Below are 6000 nucleotides of genomic sequence, written 5' to 3'. Positions count from 1 at the left end.
CCAAATACTTATTTTCCACCATAATTTGCAAATAAATTCTTTCCAAATCAGCCAATGTGATTGTCTGGATTTTTTTTTCTCATTTTGTCTCTCATAGTTGAGGTCTACCTATGATGCCAATTACAGGCCTCTCTCATCTTTTTAAGTGGGAGAACTTGCACAATTGGTGGCTGACTAAATACTTTTTTGCCCCACTGTATATATATATATTGGTTACATCTTTTTTCTGTAAATGTTTTTATTGCACCCTCTTGACCTTTTAGCAATAAATCCTACTTTCTGAAAGTGTTGAACTGTTTTTACAGCTCTTTATTGCAACTTACGATTTCCTGCCTCTAAAAGAGTGCTACTGTGTGTGTTTAATCCTCTCTATAACCTGTCTGCGGTGACAGTGCTATACAGACGATTATCTCAACCATCATAGTGCTATTGCTAATATTGCCGAGTTTCCTCTTTCTCTGTACAAAAAGGAGGTGGTGGCAGTGTGAAGGGTTAATTGCGTAATTAACCTGACCCAGTAACAATCGCACCCAGGCTGCCGGTACATCGATTTGTGGTCCATTAGCTGGAAAATCGTTGTGCAGGGTGCAGCTGGGCGTGGCATTGTTAGGCACGTGACATCACGGTTTTAGACTGGCTAGTCCTTTGGTCACAAGTTTGGTGAGGTCAGGGGTCTTACGCTGCGATCGTCACACATGGTACAGCAGGCACATATCAGGAATATGAAATGTTGGCTTTACATATCCAGCTAACCCTTTATAAGCAGTTACAGCAACAGTTTTTTCCTTTTGGGATAAAGGTTTTATATAACTGAATAAAAGCTGACCATTGTAGGCCTAGTTTACACTTGTGATTGAGGGGTGGTAAAACCCTGCAATATAGCTGCGTTTTTACTGCCCCCTCAACCGCTCCCCCTGTTGCTGCTGCAGGGATTATATCCCCTTGTCACGCCAATTCAAGTGAATGGGGCTACACTGCAAATCCCCCCCCCCAAGTGTGCACAACATAACATGTTCAGTAGTCCAGTGATTGGAGGGGTTAAAACAAGCGATGGAGAGGCAATGCCTCCTTGCTGCCTTTTTATTGCTGTTTGAAGAGTGATCTCAACTCAGATTGGACTTCTGACAGCAAAGAAAGTCTGAACAAGGTCATAAGCACCCATCAGTGTTAAATGGTTTGTCTCAACCCGTTCAGGCCTCATTTAGACGTACTTTAGAATCTGGACATCCATTAGGGCACCTATTGCATGAAGATGTATTTTTGATGCGTTTATAATGCATTTTGATGCGTTTATGATGCATTTAGAATATGTTTTCGCCATTTTAAATCATGCTTTCCAGAAGGCTGTGTTAGTTTTCTATTGTTTGGATTTATGTACTCTCATCTCTGCTAGTAATGCTTTCTAAACACATCTCAAATGCAGTGTAAACACCATGGGGCGTTTGTGGTGCATTTACATCAATGGAAGCTGTAAAGCCTGACAAACGACACGACTCAACACGAAGCAATGCAACTGTGACCATGTGAACAACACTGACAATGCACACAATTTTAGCAGGCATTCGTCTAGGTTCACACCTGTGCGTTCTCCGCTGTGTTTTGCAGAAAAGCACAGCAGTCCATTTAACATGATTTCCTATGGGACAGGTTCACATCTCCACATTTTCACCCGATGCGTTTTATGGAAAGGGTCAGGGACTTTTTTTAAACGCAAAACGTTGCGTTTTTGGTTCTATAGACTTCAATGGAGACGCCGCAGAAAAGCATTTTTGATGCATTTTACTCTGCCCAGCAACAAGTTGAAAAAACCCCTGCAAAACACACCACAAAAAGCACTGCAGAAACGGGTCAAACGCAAACTGCATAGGTGTGAACCTTGCCTTCAAAAATGCCTGCTTTTGAAGTTAGTGTATACTTAGCCTTACTGCTACATCCCCAGGACAGCTTGCTCTGTTGAAAAACAACAGACTTTCTGGAAGGATCACCAGGTGAAAATAAAAGAAAGCCTAAAAAAGAAAGACTAATGCAACCATCACATCCAAGAATTACAATAGGATAAATGTTTGCTTTTGGGTGTGATACAGCTTTAAATCACTGTATTGAAGACAAAGGTGGGTACGGGGTCAGGTGGGCTGCATTTATCGGGGGGCTGCACGTGTTATGAGCCCACCACAAAGGCCGCTGCAGATCGTCTGCCCCAGGTAACAATGGTCACCAGTACAAATACAGGGAGTGACTGCTTACAATGGAATCATAGTCATGAGTAAAAGCCTACCAGAGGTACTAAGCCTTCTCCACCCATAACTGGGAAAGTGGTTTGGCTGGAGTATTAATTAAAATGGATGAGGTTGTAGAAGGAACAGAGAGCCAACTAAAAGCCACCAAATTAGAAGCCCCCCATAGGCACACAGCCCCCTCCACACAAGGCATAAGGTGGGCACACACCGTCCTAGAGAACATCAAACGAACCGAAAGTCAATCACAGAACTTCCTTAACCAAGAACTACAATCCCCATCACCTCCTGCGGCCTGATTTCCGCATTCTACTGTTTCTCTTGCGTCATTTCCGACAGCCTTGCCAGATTCGGCTAGACGATTGGTTGACAGCGCTGTCATCTTGCAGCGCTCACTAATCAGAGAGAACGAAAGTGGGGCGTACCCGGAAGTGAGACAGGAAAGGCGGAAGTAAAGGCCGGAGAAGAAGGAAGAGAAGGAGATCTCCCGGCGGGAGAGAGGAGGCGGATACGGGCAGACAGGTGAGGACCGGGCATGTGTGACCTTGTGTCTTTGTAGAGGGGGAACACGACTGGGAGTACGGAGGGCTGGTGGCACCGGAAATTGCCTTTCCTGCAGAGGCAGGAGGGGGACGAGCCACACACTGTGTAGTAGAGGAGGCCTGCTCGGGGCCCAGACTGTGCTGTGTATGGTCCCTTAGGTGGACAGGGCCTCTCATACAGTGCTGAGCGGCTGTCAGTCTGGGGGCAATGCCTGCAGCTGAATGGTCAGTTGTGATACATGTAATGTTTACTGTCAGAGGATGTGTTGGTGATGTTCAGCTGATCTAGGTGCTTACACTCCTCTGCCTGTCTAGCCTGGTGTCACCGTTATTTCCTGGTACAGGAATGCAGCTTCCAGTGTCACCTGTCCTGCTCCAGCCTGCCCACTATTCCATGGATGACTATCCTCCCCTCAGCCCTCTTCCCCCTGCAGCAATAGATGGGTCACAAGGGTCGATGACCAGGAAATACCATGTATTTGGTGTTTGGTCTGAACATTCCTGGGCACCCTCCCCCACTCTTCCTGTACATGTCATCCTTTTCTAGTAACCTACCTTCTCCACCAGAAAGAGGTACACCTACATACCCCTCATCACAGAGACCTCCAAGTGGTTCTAAAGGGTTTCTCTTTACCTTAAAAAGCCTTATGCATGCAACCTGATCTCGATCCAGCGATGTGCACAAGAGCAGAAGCCCTCTCCCTCATTGGCTCAGGACAGCAGCGGAAGCCAGTGGGTCCCCGCTGCTGTCAATCACAGCCAGTGAGGGGGGCAGGGCTGAGATTCTCTTAGCGTGTCAATGGATGCACCAGTGCCCCAATGGGAAGTGGCATGCTGTGGGGGCACTCAGCAGGGGTGGAGGAGGAGCCAGATGTGCTGGAGAGGGACCCCAGAAGAGGAGGATGAGAGCTGCCCATTGCAAAACCACTGCACAGAGTAGGTAAGTATGATGTGTTATTAAAAATAAATAAAAGAAATAGGCATTTAAATGACTTTAATTCTGCTGGAGTGGGTAGAAGGGCTCTAAGGGGGCAGTTGGTGTGTTGTTCCTCTGCAGAACATCCTTTTAGATACCCTCTGCCAGATATGTGACCTGTACTGATTGGTATGGGGGTGGGTTATAAGCATGACTACCCTTGTCATCCCTTTTTGTCAGGACACTGCACAGAATGCACTGCAGGTGAAATGGCATTCTTACCCTGAGGATGGGGAGCTGACAGTCTCACCAGATATTTATTCATGAATGAGTAAGCATTAGAAATTGCCTATTCAGCTTGAAGTGATTGTAAATTTTTTTTTTCTTTTAAATTTTAATAACAAACATGTCATAATTTCCTGCTTTGTGTAATAGTACTGCACAGAGCAGCCCCGATCCTTGTCTTCTGGGGTCCCCTGCTGGCACTCCTGCTGATTGCCCCATAGCGAGCCACTTGAGCAGGCTTGATCCTGAGCTGCACTGTGTGTGTCAGTTGACACGCTGCCCTGCTCTCTGCTTACTGATTGTGATTGACAGCAGCAGGCGCCAGTGGCTCCCGCTGCTGCCTCTATGTCCAGTGAGAAGAGAGACGCTGCTCTCAGGCACAGCGTTGGATCAAGATCAGGCTCAGGAGGGGCAGCTGCACACAGACGGACTTTTACCTTAATGCACAGAACGCATAAAGGTAAAATAAAACCCTTCTGCCTTTACAACCACAACACACTGTTTCGCAGCTCCTGGTGAGTTTACCTCTAGTGATCCCTGCACACTCCCTCCAGTCAGGTGCCAGCCCAGCTCATTAACTGAACAATATGAAGAATAGGAAGCCCAGATGGCTACACGCAACAATCCACTTTATTAAACTTGAAGCACAAGGATCAAAATACAGATACAGTAAAGGACTAGCAGGTAGATGCATTTCGCATGAAAAACGGCACCTAATCATTACCCTAAGGATGTTTTATAGTATTCTGTTCTGCCCTTACCCTGGCAGCTACTTAAAAGATTATGGAGGGAGGGCTGGGGTAGCTGGGCCAGTGCAGACAGCAAGTAGACAAGCCAAAAAGATGAGGGGGCTGTGACATGTAAGGAGAATTGACAGTTTTTGGAGTGTCCGTTTCCTAGCAAGTTCCAAGACATATTGTGAGAAAAAAGTATTTAGCGCAAACATTTAAGTAAGCATTGAAAATACTTTATTTTTCTGTTCTTTCCCCTGGGATCTACAGGTGAAACTCAAAAAATTAGAATATCGTGCAAAAGTTCAAGCTGTGATTTGTCATAATTGTGATGATTATGGCTTACAGATCATGAAAACCCCAAATCCTTGTGAAAAGGTGCAATATTCTAGGCTCAAAGTGTCCCACTCTAATCAGCTAATTAAGCCATAACACCTGCAAAGGGCTCCTGAGCCTTTAAATGGTCTCTCAGTCTGGTTCAGTAGGAATCACAATCATGGGAAAGACTGCTGACCTGACAGTTGTGCAGAAAACCATCATTGACACCCTCCATAAGGAGGGAAAGCCTTAAAAGGTAATTGCAAAAGAAGTTGGATGTTCCCAAAGTGCTGTATCAAAGCACATTAATAGAAAGTTATGTCGAAGGGAAAAGTGTGGAAGAAAAAAGGTGCACAAGCAGCAGGGATGACCGCAGCCTGGAGAGGATTGTCAGGAAAAGGCCATTCAAAAGTGTTGGGGACTTTCACAAGGAGTGGACTGAGGCTGGAGTCAGTGCATCAAGAGACAGATCCTGGACATGGGCTTCAAATGTCGTATTCCTCTTGTCAAGCCGCTCCTGAACATCAAACGTCAGAAGCGTCTTACCTGGGCTAAAGAAAAACAGACCTGGTCTGTTGTCAGTGGTCCAAAGTCCTCTTTTCTGATGAGAGCAACTTTTGCATCTCATTTGGAAACCAAGGACCCCGAGTATGGAGGAAGAATGGAGAGGCACACACTGGAAGATGCTTGAAGTCCATTGTGAAGTTTCCACAGTCTGTGTTGATTTGGGGAGCCATGTCATCTGCTGGTGTTGGTCCACTGTGCTTCATTAATGCAGGCCATAGACGGGTCGAAAACCGTCCATTTAAAAAAAAAAACAAAAAACGAAAAACCGGTCGTTCAATAGGTCGATCTTACCACCAATGGTAAAAAAAATTGGCCGATTTGCGTCTCGTCTATGGTCGGCATTTAATTACTTCTGTCCCTTGCAGAGAGCTCCGCTATTATATTTGACATGAAAAAGTATTGCGGTT

At 45.8% G+C, this 6000-nt stretch overlaps 1 protein-coding gene across 1 annotated transcript in view; it reads left to right on the top strand.

Annotated features, from left to right (window-relative positions):
- The first annotated feature begins 2659 nt into the window (after window positions 1–2659).
- RAB5C (RAB5C, member RAS oncogene family) overlaps window positions 2660–6000 on the top strand; it is a 72169-nt gene continuing 68828 nt past the window's right edge. The window contains exon 1 of the mRNA XM_089690631.1: window positions 2660–2756. The gene's annotated coding sequence lies outside the window, so the exon portion shown is untranslated. The remainder of the gene's footprint in view (window positions 2757–6000) is intronic.

This window comes from Staurois parvus, unplaced genomic scaffold (genome assembly GCF_062004578.1).
Source record: "Staurois parvus isolate SC_StPar_1 unplaced genomic scaffold, SC_StPar_1.0 ptg000538l, whole genome shotgun sequence".
Classification (NCBI taxonomy): domain Eukaryota; kingdom Metazoa; phylum Chordata; class Amphibia; order Anura; family Ranidae; genus Staurois; species Staurois parvus.
This window is presented reverse-complemented; position numbering and strand designations above follow the sequence as displayed.